The following is a 13,869-nucleotide window of genomic DNA, read 5'->3' on the forward strand; positions in this document are numbered from 1 at the left end:
TGGAGGGAGGGAAAAAAAAGAGAGAAGGAAGGAAGGAAGGAGGGAGAGAGAGAGGGGGGGGGAGAGCAGGGCCGGGAGGGGGGGCGCTGCGTCGCTTCCCACCCAATTTGCAGAAGATCAACATTTGCTCTCGCCAGCAGGAGGAGAGAGAAGGGGGGGGGGGAAGGAAGGCAGGCGACCGCCTTGAATTGAGGGAAGGCGAGAGAGGCGGCGGGGAGGGGGGGGCGCCCTGCCGGCTCCCCCCAGGAAAAAGGGGCGATGCAGCACCCTGGAGCGTCGGACGTGGGGAGTTTCCTTTTTTACGGACCGTTCTCCCCCCTCCCTGGACTGGAGGGGGCTGCTGGCCCTTTGACTCCGGAGACATCTCATTAGCCTGACCGCCCCCCCTCGAACTCGCTTGCGCCCCACACTTCGGCCCTAAACGTCCGGGCACCGGGGGGGGGGGAGAGAAAGGAAGATCCGAAAGGCGCCGGCACCGCTCCGAGCCCCCCCCTCGTCCAACGACATCCTTCAACAACCCCCCTTCCTTTCTCTCCCCCCCCCCCACAAGCCTTGCAGCCGTCGGGGAGTTTTCCAGATGGAGAAACCAGCCGGGACTTCTTCGTGGATTCTCCATTGAGGAGAGGAATTTGCACGGAGGCGGGCGGGCGGGCGGGCGGGGGGGTTTCTCCTGTGTGTGAGTGTGTGGGGTTGTGAGCGCGCGGGAGCGCGCGAGACTGAGTGTGTTGGCTGTGAGGGGGGGGGAGCTTTCTTTTCCAGAGAAAGCGTAGTTAAAAAAAAAACCCACCCCCCCAAACCGTGGGGAAGGGGGGGGGGTCCCCCGAGAAGACGAGAGGCAAGAGGAACGGTTGGCTTTTCCCTTCCCCTCCAAATCGAACTGCGAAGGAAAAGGGGGGGGCTTCCCTCCCACCTCCCCTCCGACGCCGACGGTTCCCCCCCCCATCAAAGACAGGAGTCGCAAGGAGAAGGAGGCTGGTGGGGGGCGCAGTTCACGGATTCCGTAAGTCTGAAATACTTTGCTTTATCTTGCCGGGGAGTGGGGGGTGGGGGGGTGGGAGGCGACGGTGGAAGCCTCTCCGGTGTGATTTGAATTTGATTGAATTTTATGGAAAAGCTACACAGGTGCACGTAAAACGGAGGGAGGTTTTGCTTGTTAGGGTTGGGGGGGGGGAAATGGAGATAGAAAGGAAGTGAGGGTTGACTTCCTCCTGGGGTGGGGTGGGGGTGGGAAATGCAGATTTAAGAAGCAGCTTCCTCCTTTCTGGATGAGGAAGAAACCCCCTAGCAGGTGGGGAGGGAGGGGTGGGCAGCAGGCAAAAGGAGGAAAAAAAAAATGCAGCGTGGAAGGGCAGCCTGGCCCACGATGCCTTTTGGTCTGCTCACCCTCTTGTGCCACCGGTGCCTCAGTTTCCCCATCCCCACCTGATCTCGCCAGCCCAGCTGCCCCTGGGGGGGGGGAGGGAAGCAGCTATGAATGGTTATCCTTGAGCGACAGGTTCGCTGTGGCTTTGGAAGAGACCTTCTTCCGTGGTCTTCTCCATCCTTGGACATCCCCCCCCCTTGCATCACCTGGCCTTCGGGCTCCAGCATGAAGGCCCAGGAGTCGTTCCCTTCTCTCCAGTGGGCCTAAGCTCTTACAAGGGCCTTTTTTGGGGCCTCCGTGTCCTCCCGCCCGCCCGACTGGGCCTCCTCCATCCTCTGACTGGCCTGCCTCGGTTGGTCGTGGGAAAGGTTGCAGAGCCCGACTGAGATGGGGGATATCAAGACCTCTTACAGTCCTCTGAACGTTCAGAGGGGGATGCTTGAAAAGGGCTGTTGTGAGGCAAGGCAGGATTTAGGCGTATAGGCCTCAGGTTTAGTGCTGAATAGACCCCTTGCTGGAGCAGCCCTTCTTCAGATCTCTCTCTCCCCCCTCCTCAAAAATTTACTTTTTGCCACCACCGCTCTGCTTATTCTTTCTCAGCAAATCAGCACAAATTGCTTAGCAGCGTTTTTTTGGGGAAGGGGGGGAAAGAGGGTGTTCTTTTACTGATCACTTCTACTATTTATTTGATCACCCCTCCCTTGTCCGGTCCTTAATATATATATATGGAAAGCTTTAGCAGGAAAGAGCTAATTCACTGTTCCAAAACTTTTGTTCCAAAGCACTGGAAGGTTTTTTTTTCCTGGCAAAGGACAATAGCTCTCCACACACTTGATTGTTGCCTGTGTATTTCCCCCCCCTTCCCTTATCTATTTTTGTACCTCTTGGGAATCTTTCTGGGGGATGAGTTCTCACATCCCATTGAGGCTTTCAGCCGCTTGTCTGAGGTTGGTGTATTGCAGGAGTCCAATTTGCGTGTTTCTAAACCACAGTGTATTGTTCTGAATCCAGACGGTTCTGGTTTATTTGGTAAATCGTGTACTTGGTAAATCGTGATTAAACAGACTTCAGAAGAAAAGTCTCCGTGTTAACAAATCTACCAGAGAGTTGCTCAGGGGTTGAAGCAATGTTTATTTTTATTTGCTTAGAAAAGTTATTATTTGTCACTTATTTAAGGAAGAAAAGACACGATAAAGATATGTACAATTATGCAGGAAGGAAGTAGATACAGAAAAGTTTTTCTCTCTTTTGCAGAATATTAGAAAATAGGATTATCCAATCAATCTAAATGAGAGGGTTTCAAGTTAATTAATCAAAGGGGAAGGATTCAATCACACGTTGCCTATATAAAGCCAGGGAATTTACTTCCATGAACGTATTTAATCATGAACCGGTATTAACCACATGTGTTATGATACCATCACACAAACGATGGAAATTACAGAATTCATGATCAGTAAAGTTGTGATGTACAGAATGTCACTTGCCCCTTCCCACAAATGCCCATGTGTTCACTCACGATGGAGGGATGGACACCAGCTTAGCTTGCTTAATAAAAACAAGGGATGCAATCATTGGGTCCTTCCAGATAGACTACGCTTAGTTTTACCAGCCCTCAAACTGCGTGTCCCTTTGTGACTGGGAGCCAATAAACACCGTTTTTGGAAAGTTAATACTAACTGTATATTGGGGATCCTCAAAGTGTGACATTCTGCTTATAGACTTTTCAAAAATCATAGTGTTGATGCATTTTTGAATTTAAAAAGTGGGGCTTTAGGGACCCAAAAAGATCCAGATTTAGTAGGACTCTTTCTTATGTCCTTTCCAACAATATTCCTTAGGTGAAAATTCTGTTATTTGTGATGGTCTTCACGGCTACATTATAAGGTAGAGTTTTTCCTGCTGAGCAACTTCAAGATGTGTGGATGTCAACTCCCAGAGTTCCCTGGTCCACCCTGCCCTTGCTTTACTAACAGTAGTACAGTAATAGCATTTTTAGATCAGTAGGGCTAGAAATAAAGTTGGGATACATTTCCTGTTCTCAGTTCCTTTGCCTTATTCCAGAGGTGTCCAATCTGGGTAACTTTAAGACTTGTGGATTTTAATCCCCAGGACCCATGCTGGCTGGGGCATTCTGGGAGTTGAAGTCCCCAGGTCATAACGTCTCCAAGGTTGGACACCCCTGTCCTATTCTTTGCTTCCTTCTTTTTCTCTTAAGCCTAAAAGTCTTTCTTCTCCTTTCCATTTGCTTCCCGCGTTTCTGATTGAACAACAAAAAAAAACAACCTGGAATTGATGCTTTACAAGTCCTCTTCCTGCCCCAGAGAGGGGACACACACACACACACACACACACACACACACACACACACACACACACATTCTTCCACTCTCTCTCCAAATGCTAGGAGTGCAACCTGTTGCTCTCTTCAATTGCTCACCAAAGAATAATGACAGCTACATCTCCCTCTCGGAATTGTGTGCGTACAAATTCCTGGGATCTTTTGAACACATGACCTGCCTGTTGAATTCAGCAGGATCTCTCCCCTAGCTGACTTAGGAAATAAAGACCAAGCCTGTCAGGATAAGCCCTCCCCTCCCCTCCTCACCCCCCCTCAATCTTAGTATGCCTGTAAAAGCGAACCTCTGGTCTTTACAACTCCACAAGTCTGCTTGAAGCGATCTATTCTCCGGGCTGTGGCTTTGTATTAAAAATTAAATTTCTGGAAGGGGGGATCTTAGCTGCTTGCTGCTGCTACTGCTTTTCCATCCCCTGTTTTCTCCTAGGACAACGGGCTGAATGTCCCTCCTGCAGCAGGGCTAAACAACACAGCAGGAGCCATGTCCTATTCTACATCTGGTTATCTGTAGGGCATCATCCAAACGTACACCTCCGTTGACCGGTGAATATTTACAGCATCACTAGATAAGATATCTTTTCCTGCCTTCTCTGGACCTTTTCTTGCAGTAGCCATGCTAGTTTATTTTCCTGTTACCTTCTCTCAGATATCGCTCTGCTCTTATCATCCTAATTCCATCTCTCTCTGGATCTTAGCCAGATCTGGTGGGTGACTTTCTTGCAGTGAACCAGTGGCTTTTGCCCGTCTCCTTCTCTTCCAATCCTCCATGGGGAAGACACCACCATCCATCGCAATATCTGTTACATTTGCTTTATGATCGGCAGTTTCTGATCTTCTTTCTTGTCTGGGAGATGGTTGTGTTTTTCCCCCCGGGTTTCTGCACGCCTGTTTTCTTTGTGGAACAAATTTCCCTTTCACTTAACCAAAGCCGGGCTTTTTTTAGCTGGTGTAAAACAGCCAATTAAGGGCCGTGACTGGACCAACGACAATGATGGGTAATTTAAAGGTTCCATAGTGGGTGGAAACGAAGAGCTACATTTCCTTCAGATCCGCTGCCATCAGGCTTTCCCCGGCATTTAGTATTTCTCACACCATCCCACACCATCCCCTCTTCCTGGTTTAATTGCCTTGTTACAGTTTGTGGCTGGACAGCTCCCTTCTCATCAGGAATCTATTTATTTATTATTTTTGCAAGTAACTCAAGGTGGTGAACACACCCACCATGCCTTCCTCCTCCTGTTTTCCCACAACAACAACCCTGTGAGGTGGGCTGGGCTAAGAGAGAAGTCCCCCAGCTGGCTTTCACGACTAAGGCGGGACTAGAACTCACCGTCTGCTGGTGATTGGCCCGAAGTCCCCAGTGGATTTTCACGACTAAGGAGGGACTAGAATTCACTATCTGCTGGTGATTGGCCCAAAGTCACCCAGCCGGCTTTCACGACTAAGGCGGGACTAGAACTCACTGTCTGCTGGTCATTGGCCCAAAGTCCCCAGTGGATTTTCACGACTAAGGAGGGACTAGAATTCACCATCTGCTGGTGATTGGCCCAAAGTCACCCAGCCGGCTTTCATGACTAAGGCGGGACTAGAACTCACCGTCTGCTGGTGATTGGCCCAAAGTCACACAGCCGGCTTTCATGACTAAGGCGGGACTAGAACTCACTGTCTGCTGGTGATTGGCCCAAAGTCACCCAGCCAGCTTTCACGATTAAGGCGGGGCTAGAACTCACCATTTGCTGGTGATTGGCCCAAAGTCACCCAGCCGGCTTTCATGACTAAGGTGGTACTGGAACTGTCCATTTCCTGGTGATTGGCCCAAGCCCCTCAGTCAGCCTTCCTGCCCAAGGTGAGACTAGAACTCCCAGTTGCCTATTTTCTATTCTGGTGCCTTCACCACTAGGCCAAACGGTGCACCTTTCCCTTTGAAGGCAGCACCCCAGGGCCTCCAGTTGAGCAGCTGTTGGGGCCACCAGCTGTTAGATGAAGGGGTAAAGGTTATAGCTGTGTTCTTGCTAGCTTGGATTAGTCTCTCTCTATCCCGCCGGGGAGGACACCCAGCTCCATGGAGAAGACATGGAGCGATCCAAATCAGCAACCAAATTGGTGTGACAGTTGGAGCAGATTGAGCGCGGCCTTGGTGTCAGAGCTGTCCTGGGGCTCTCCGAGAGAGGGAAACCGGAGTGGGAAAGGGCAGATTGCTGTATTCCTTTGGTTTGCCTGGTGTTGTTGTTGTTTAATGTCTGTGCGGTGACATGGCTTGAAAAGTAGAAGGCAAAAGAGGGATCTGTGTGTCTGGCTGACAGGAGACGACAGGGCCATCCGTCTACACTTCTAAGAAGTGTCATTTAGCTCAGAGGCTCATTTTAAAGCCAAGTTCACGCCATTTGGGGAGGGAGACCAAGCTGGTTAAAGCAGTGTTTCTCAACCTTGACAATTTTAAGGCGTGTGGACTTCAACTCCCAGAATTCCACAGCCAGCATTGCTGGCTGTGGAATTCTGAGAGTTGAAGTCCACACGCCTTAAAATTGTCAAGGTTGAGAAACACTGGGTTAAAGTAAGTAGCCATTCTTCCATTTTGATTTTGGTCCCTGCACGGGGTTGCATCCACAAAGGGACTCTTGGATGTCTTTGTACCCAGGAGAGAGGGGGAGAGGGGGGGGGGCTGAAATCCACCCTTTTCCCAGAAACAAACTCCGGGCCTTAGCCAAGAAGACAAGAGATTCGCGTCTTCTGAGAAAAGTAGGACCACGTCTCCAGAGATGGCTGCCTTCTTCAGCCACTGAGGCTGGAGTAGTTTGCAGCAAGATGCGAAAACTCTCCTTTTGTGCAAGGAGTAGCTCCTACACGGCACTTTAGGAGAGGACAACGTGGGCTGTGATTTCAAAGAAAATCCATGGTGGAAGGCCAAGAAGGGTGGATGAAAACAAACAGCAGTGACTATAAGGAAGTGGCGATGCGTGTTGAAGGAAGCACTTAGTGAAATAATTAGGACTTTCAATTTTTGTGTGGTGGGCTCTCTACTCTGAAGTGCACTTACGTCTATTCAGAGGTTGAAGCAAGGCACTTGGGGAAAAGTTTCCTTTAACGTTTTATTTATTAAATACAAATCTCCCTTACAAAAGGGCTTACAGATTTATATTAAAAAAGGCAAAAATAATTAAAAATATTAAAAGGAGGCAAGTCAGGTGTTTTACTCTGCTGAACACCAAATCCTCCCAGTATTGTTCTAGGTCTAAATATATCTATCCATGTGGTTGTGGTATTGTTTTTATTCTTCTGATCTTCTCTACTGCCCCCCCCCCCTTATTGGTATCATATAATTATTATTATTCTGTTGCTTTGTATGTACATTGAAAGCTTTTGCACAGGAGATAAATTCCTTGTGTATCTAATCACACTTGGCCAAGTAAAGTACAGGTAGTCCTCGATTTACAGCCACAATGAAGCCCCAGGTTTCTGTTGCTAAGTGAGACAGGTGGGAACTCTAGAACTCACCATCTCCTGGTGATTGGCCCAAAGTCGCCCAGCTGACTTTCATGGCTAAGGCAGAACTAGAACTTACACTCTCCTGATTAAACCAAAGTCTTTCATGCCTAAGGCGGGACTCGAACTCACCATCTCCAGGTGATTGGCCCAAAGTCACTCAGCTGGCTTTCATGACAAAGGTAGAACTAGAACTCACAATCTCTCACTTGGAGCCTGGTTCCTTAATCACTAGACCAGGGGTAGGCAACCTTGGCTCTTTGATGACTCGTGGACTTCAACTCCCAGAATTCCTGAGCCAGTGTGGCTCAGCTTGGAAACCTCTCCCTTTTCCCTCAGCATAGCTGGCTAAGGAATTCTGGGACTTGAAGTCCACGAGTCATAAAAGAGCCAAGGTTGCCTACCCTGCTCTAAACTAATAAAGTCTACATTAATTAACATTAACTATGCTTTCATATGTTCCTCTAGGTCAGGGGTAGGCAACCTTGGCTCTTTTATGACTCATGGACTTCAACTCCCAGAATTCCTGAGCCAACATGGCTCAGCTTGGCAACCTCTCCCTTTCCCCGCAGCATGGCTGGCTCAGGAATTCTAGGAGTTGAAGTCCATGAGTCATAAAAGAGCCAAGGTGGCCTACCCCTGAACCAGACTAAGAGGGATCCTGGGAATTGTAAGGTGAGTGATTTCTGGAAGGCTACAGGTCTCCATCTTGAGTGTTGTGTTAGAAATGGGAGGAAACCTAGTTCCAACCCCCATTTTTTGAAGTCCCGTCAGTTGACTTGGCTGTGTTACCCTCTCTCAGGATTATCCAAAGACAGAACTGAGTTCATGGTGGACAGGTGTGATCTGAACAGTCCATGCAAGTCCATTTGTAGTTGGAAGGACTAAGAAAAGAAAGACTTCAGGGATAATGAGCTGTACCAAATGTTCTCCCCAATATTTTTATTCTACCTCAACCATCAATCAGAATGTATTAGTCTTGTGTAGCACTGAGTAAATGTTTGTTCTGCTTTATCGCTGGTTTGTTCCTGTTAACCAGATTGTCTGGGATTTTCCCCCATGGCACTATTCAGAAATAGGTTTATGCCTGTAGGACGGTTGAGCTACAAATTGATCCCTTCACCTCGAATATCTTTTTAGCTCAGGGGTGTCGGGAGAAGGTGAGCTATTAAAAAGAGCAGACTTCCTGACTAACCTGACTTGCTACATCCTCAGCTCTTCAGCGAGAATGTGTATTTAATTATTCATTTCAATTTCACATTTCTACATTGCCCATCTACCTCGAAGGGTGATGTACAGGAAAACATCGAACAAAATACAGGCAGTCCTCGACTTGACGACCATAATTAAATCCAAAACTTCAGTTAAGTGAAACATTTAAGTGGGTTTGTCCCATTCTACAACCTTCCCTGTTAAGTGAGTGGCTGCAGTTTAATTAATAACATAGTTGTTAAGTGAAACTGGCTTCCCCCATTGACGTTGCTTGTCAGAAGATCGCAAAAGGGGATCACATGACACTGCAGGACACTGCAACTGTCCTAAGTACATGTCAGTTGCCAAGCATCTGAATTTTGATCACGTGACCACGGGGATGCTGCAACGGTCGTGAGTGTGAAAAACGGCCATAACTCCCTTTTTTTCAGTGCCGTTGTAACTTTGAACAGTCACCAAATGAACTGTTATAAGACGACCTGTAATATATAAAAATTAAAAGGTGAGAGTTAAAATTTTAGAATTAAAAAGTACCGGTATCCATGTACAATAGGCAATAATAATGAAACACCTATAAAGGAGAATATTTGTAGCCGAGGGTTGAAATGAGGGGTCCTGGGTGTTCTCTGAGCTTGCTTGTTTTTTTGCAGACGTTTCATTAGCCAAACTAGGTAACATCATCAGTGCTGTAATTAAACCCTGTTAAAAATTAAATGACAAAATCAGAGGGGAGTGCTCTCATGGCATCAACCCAACTTAGGATGGTGTGCTCCTTTGGGCATCCCACGCAAGGGCGCAGAACCATGTTTAAACCTCTTTTGGGAGACCACCTGGGGGAAGAATATTCCATAGAATAGGATTGAAGGAGATCAGCAATGCCTGTGGAGATTCTCACTCATTTAGGTCAGGGGTCCTCAACCTTGGCCACTTGAAGACTTGTGGACTTCAACTCCCAGAATTCCTCAGCCACCAAAGCAGGGGTCCTCAACCTTGGCCACTTGAAGACTTGTGGACTTCAACTCCCAGAATTCCTCAGCCACCAAAGCAGGGGTCCTCAACCTTGGCCACTTGAAGACTTTTGAACTTCAACTCCCAGAATTCCTCAGCCACAAGTTTTAAAGTTGAGGACCGCTGATTTAGGTCATGGCTTTTCAAGAGGCAACTGGACATTCTTCGTTTTTTTCCTTGACAAAACTTTCGCTTCTCGTTCAGGGAGCTTCTTCAGTTCTGAAGCAATGAAGACCTGAAAAAGCTTCTTGGAGGAGAAGCGAAACTTTGTCAAGGAAAAAAAGAACGAAGAACGTCCATTTGCCTGTTGAAAAAGCACCTTTGGAAGATCAGCCTTGGCAATAGCGATCCTGAGGTAAACCTTCATTCTTGGTGAACTCCAAGTTGACGCAGATCCCATTCAGCAGACGTTAACCGGTTTTTACTACTCGTTTAGTCTGATGTGTCTGTGTTGCTCAAGAAAGATACGGGCTGGATCGGGAAAAGGCTACGGCAGATGGCATAAACCAGCATTTTGGTAAGCTGATTATCTCAGCTACCTTTCCTGTGCTGGTATTGTAGGCTTTATAGCCAGGAGTCCTTTGATCCCATTAAACTCTTAGTAAGGCTTTGCCTGCAGCTAATCGGGGATTCCTATGGAGAAAGGGCTGTATTACAAGTTCCATCCTAATATACAGACAGGAGAAATAATCCAGGCTGCTAACCAATAGGACAAGCAATGGCTGCTCCATGGGGTGGCAAAACTGAGGTACACATCATTGTTAGTTTACTCATCCTCAAGCAGCTGGTCCAGGAGTTGAAACGGCTGGGCATCAGGGTAAATGATAGGCATTTTCCTTCTGCAGCTGTCAAATACAGACACGGTTGAAGTTCTGCAATAAAGGTAATGCTCAATGTATACCCCAGTTGGGATCAGAATTTCCACTGCCAAGCCAAACGGTTGTTAAGTGAGGCATGCTCTTTGGCCATGGTGATTAAGTGAATCTTCAGTTGTTAAAAGTGATTCCTGAAGTCGTTAAGTGATCTCCTCCTCCTCCTCCTCCTCCTCCTCCTCCTCCTTATCCTATCCCTGTTTTTTCCTGTCCATATCCACAATTCTTCCCTATTTTGTTTCCTCCTAACAGTTTTGGTCACCACGATGTAAAAAAAGAGGTTGAGACTCTAGAAAGAGTGCAGAGAAGAGCAACAAAGATGATTAGGGGACTGGTGGCTAAAACATATAAGGAACGGTTGCTGGAATTGGGTATGTCTAGTTTAACGAAGAGAAGGACAAGGGGGGACATGATAGCAGCGTTCCAGTATCTCAGGGGTTGCCCCAAAGAAGAAGCAGCAGTCAAGCTATTCTCCAAAGCGCCTGAAGGCAGGACAAGAAGCAACGGATGGAAACGAATCAAGGAGAGAAGCAACCTAGAACTAAGGAGAAACTTCCTGACAGTTAGAACCATTAACCAGTGGAACAACCTGCCTCCAGAAGCGGTGAATGCTCCAACACTGGAAGTTTTTAAGAAGAGACTGGACAGCCAATGATATAGGGTTTCCTGCCTGAGCAGGGGATTGGACTAGATGACTTCCAAGGTCCCTTCCAACTACTACTACCTCGTCTTCTTCTTCTTCCTTTTCTTCTTCCTCCTCCTCCTCCTCCTATTATTATTATTATTATTATTATTATTATTATTATTATTATTATTATTATTATTATTATTATTATTATTATTATTAACCAGTGGTACTACTTGCCTCCAGAAGCGGTGAATGCTCCAACACTGGAAGTTTTTAAGAAGAGACTGGACAGCCATTTGTCTGAAATGGTATAAGGTTTCCTGCCTGAGCAGGGGTTGGACTAGATGACCTCCAAGGTCCCTTCCATCATCATTATCATTATTTATTATTATTAAATGGAAAAGATCGAATGCTCCTAGAGAGGATTATTATTATAAAACTTGCATTGTTTTTATCTTGTTAAACATTTCTTCAATGAAAAAAACCATAACTTTAAAAAAAAAAAAAAAAAACAACCCTGCCAGTGTGAACCCAAGAAAGTCTGTTTCGTGTTCTTTGTGGCCCGAGCAGAATTTGCTGCCTTGGTTAAGGCCTCCGTGAAGTGCCCCCTCTTGAGGTTCTCCTGGCATCCTCACCGTGTTCCCAGCTTTAGAGCCTGGAACTCTTCCATCATCAGCTCCTTGTACAAGAAGAAACAGATTTAAAGAACCCTTTGCCCTGCTTCTGAAGGTCTCTTGATCAAATCAGCTATTTTGGTTTTGGCTTTTGGAAAAAGGTCTCCTTGGGGGACACTTGCCAGACATCGAGCAGCTAGGGACTGTTCTAGGCTCCCGGGGCATTAGTAAAAGGGTAGGACGGAGAGGGAAGCGAGTCTGTTATGCTTCATTATCTTTTCATTCTCATATTTTTTTTTCCTGCCCTGTATCCGTTCCACAGAGGCTTAGCGTGCCGTTCTGTTTTCTAATTGTCTTTTGCCCAGGAAGCATTTGAACCGTTAATACGGTCGGACTGTCAAATAAGTACAAAGACCTAGAAAGGTTTTGGCGGAGGCAAGGAGGCGCACCACAAAGAGTGTATTATAAATAGAAAACAAACATGTCAGAGAATGTTAATTCATTCCCACCTACTCATGTTAAATAGCAGCTCCTTGCTTTCTTTAGTTTTAATTTTTTTTTTTTTTTTTTTTGCTCGCTTTCACTGCCTGCCGAAACGGAGAACTGTTGCTTGTGTTACAGCCGTCCTGAATGGAAAATCTCTGATTAGCTGCGAGCAAGCCTTGAATTAAATCTGTGTGCTTTGGGTGTGTTTGTGCGTCACATAGGTAGGCTGGGTTATTTTTCTTTTCCGGTAATAAAGCCTAGAGTGCGAATTGCATCGTTTCATTCTCCCAAAGTTTGCAAAGGGGTGGAAGGAGGGAGGTTTGGCAAATTTGATTATGCCTCTGTTGAGTGTGGGAAGAAGACCCCTATGGACACTGAATGGAATCCTTTGATCTGACACACTTGCTTTTTTGTTTTTGTTTTTTAAAATGGGCAGAATTCATTTTTTTAAAAAGATGGGTGAATGTTAATTGATTTAAGAGTCTGGCCTAGAAACTAGGCGACCGAATTCTAGTCCTGCCTTGGGAATGAAAACCAGCTTGGTGACTTTGGACCAATTACCAAGAAACTGGGATTTCTAGTCCCGTGTTAGGCACAGAGGCTTGCTGTGTGACTGGCCAGTCTCCAAGAGACTGGGAGTTCTAGTTCCGCCTCAGGAATGAAAACCAGCTCGATGACTTTGGCCAGTCTCCAGGAGACTGGGAGTTCTAGTCCTGCCTTAGGCTGAGAAGCTGGCTGGATGACTTTGGGCCAGTCACTTTCTCCCAGTCCAGCTCAGCTCACAAGGTTGCTGTTGTGGGAAAAGAGGCGGAGGACTGTGTGTGTTCAGCTATATTAACGGCACTTTCAGCATATCAAATATTTCTTGGGCAAGAGACAATTAGAAAACAGAACGGCACGCTAAGCCCCTGTTGGATCGATACAGAGCAGGAAAAAAAAAATAGGAGCATGTTCACCGCCTTGAGTTATTTGTAAAAATGACAAAGGCAGGACGCATATAAATAAATACAAGAAAGAAATAAATGTTCAGCAGTTCAGGCCGCTTTCAAGGGTGCAGTTTAAATCTTCACTGTTTGCTGAATGTGTAAATTGGAGCCGAAAAGCGGAGATGGCTAAGTTTTGTTCCATATATAGCCTAGTGGAGTCCTTCTGTTTCACGAACCTGGAATACTTAAAAGGGAGAGTAGCAATGGATTCACAAGGTTGCATGAGGACAGTGAATTATCCAGTGTTTTATGCGCTGTTTTAGAGCAGTGGTTCTCAACCTTTTTAATGCCGCGACCCCCAACCGGTCGTAAGTCGAGGACTACTCAACCGGTCGTAAGTCGAGGACTACTCAACTGGTGCAGCACCGTTGGCAGAATGGGACTTTTGGCGGGCTCAGCAGGGCAGAGACAGCCTGGACAATTCCTATTGGCTTTTGAAAGCCAATAGAATTAAACTCTATTCAAGAGAGTCTATTCTATTGGCTTTCAAAAGCCAATAGAATAAAAGGGAGTAGCACAGTTAAGGAAAAGGGGGGAAAAAATGGCGGACTGCGTTGTTTGGCGGCCCCCGTGAAATGGTTGTTCGACCCCAAATGAGGTCCCGACCCACAGGTTGAGAACCACTGTTTTAGAGGGCCATGGAAAAGTTTCTTCAGAAAGTTGGAGATAATGGATGAAATTGTGATTGGCCTTGTGACAAACATCGGAGGGGGGGCATCTCATATTTTCAACGTGCAGGCAAAATGTGGGATAATACAGGTCGTCCTCGACTTTACGACGACAACTGAGCCCAAAATGGTTGCTAACTGAGACAGTTGTTAAATGAATGTTGCCCCATTTTGCGACCTTTCCTGCCGT

At 46.7% G+C, this 13,869-nt stretch overlaps 1 protein-coding gene across 2 annotated transcripts in view; it reads left to right on the plus strand.

Annotated features, from left to right (window-relative positions):
• The first annotated feature begins 681 nt into the window (after positions 1 to 681).
• GRIK5 (glutamate ionotropic receptor kainate type subunit 5) overlaps positions 682 to 13,869 on the plus strand; it is a 68,960-nt gene continuing 55,772 nt past the window's right edge. The window contains exon 1 of one of the 2 annotated variants that reach the window (XM_039352169.1): positions 682 to 1,000. The gene's annotated coding sequence lies outside the window, so the exon portion shown is untranslated. Of the gene's footprint in view, positions 1,001 to 9,563; positions 9,781 to 13,869 lie in introns of those variants that run through there. The other variant, XM_039352171.1, reaches the window with a different exon arrangement.

This window comes from Crotalus tigris, unplaced genomic scaffold, assembly GCF_016545835.1.
Source record: "Crotalus tigris isolate CLP2741 ecotype Arizona unplaced genomic scaffold, ASM1654583v1 scf7180000018413.2111637, whole genome shotgun sequence".
Lineage (NCBI taxonomy): Eukaryota > Metazoa > Chordata > Lepidosauria > Squamata > Viperidae > Crotalus > Crotalus tigris.